Source organism: Mus caroli, unplaced genomic scaffold (assembly GCF_978045245.1).
Source record: "Mus caroli unplaced genomic scaffold, Mus_caroli_1 scaffold_3, whole genome shotgun sequence".
In the NCBI taxonomy this organism is placed as follows: domain Eukaryota; kingdom Metazoa; phylum Chordata; class Mammalia; order Rodentia; family Muridae; genus Mus; species Mus caroli.
The window spans coordinates 58,494,807-58,495,785 of NW_028227258.1; the positions used below are offsets into that span (position 1 = coordinate 58,494,807).

At 45.9% G+C, this 979-nt stretch overlaps 1 pseudogene; it reads right to left on the reverse strand.

Annotated features, from left to right (window-relative positions):
* On the reverse strand, nucleotides 1-594 carry LOC110291894 (dnaJ homolog subfamily B member 6 pseudogene; annotated as a pseudogene).
* Nucleotides 595-979: the final 385 nt, after the last annotated feature.

Genomic DNA, 979 nt, shown 5'->3' on the forward strand with positions numbered 1-979 from the left:
TTAAATGCGCGCGTTGAATTGCTTGTTATCCAAGCGTAGCAGGTGCTCCTTACCATTTATCGCCAAGGACTTTAACAGTCCGTCTTCAACGTCTACTCTTTCTTGACCGTTCTCCACAAATTCTCTTCGTCGTGACTTTTTGCCGTTAACTATCTTAGTTGAAGTTGATATTGATTTGAAGCTGCCCATTCCACTGCCGCCAAATGACGCTGAAGAGAATGAAGTGAGAGCCCCAAGACCTAGCGACCGGAATGGAGTAAAGCCTGTATCAAAAGCAGTAAACTCACCTCCAAACGAGGGAGCGGCACCTCGGCTTCTACTTCCTTGTGGACCTCTGCGGTTTCCAAAAAAGTGAGTGGATCTTCAAAGTACTCAAATGAAAATGGGTCCTTTCCACCCAAAAATTCCCTGAAGACATCATCTGGGCTCTGGAATGTGAAGCCAACCTCAGACGGACTGTCAAAGTGACTTCCACCTCCTCCTCCTCCACTGCCATTTAATCCTTCTTTGCTGTATTGGTCACAGGCGTCCCACTTTCTAGCATCCGATGACAAACATCCTGTATGCCTCAGCTACGTGTTCGAATGTCCGGTGTCATTTATTACTTTTTTATTACGCTCAGTGTTTTAATTACGTGGTGGGGAACGTGTGTGGGAGTGCGGGTGTCTGGCAATGCCAGAAGCGTCAGATCCTTTAGAGCTGAGTTCGAGGTGGTGCTTGGGAGCCACCCAGCATGAGTGCCGGAAACTAGACTCTAGTCCACCACAAGAGCAGAGTGTACTCTTAACCAAGGAGCCCTCTACTATGCCCATTATTACCGATTAATGGTGTTTTTATTTTGCTGTTGTCTCTGAAAAACATTTTTTTTTCTGGGTGAGCCAGGAAATGCTGAAGCTGATGTTTTCGCTATACTGCTGTGTTCTTTCTGAGTTTCGAAGTTGTTTACTAATCTTTTCCCTTCACCGAATCTGTTGTTATC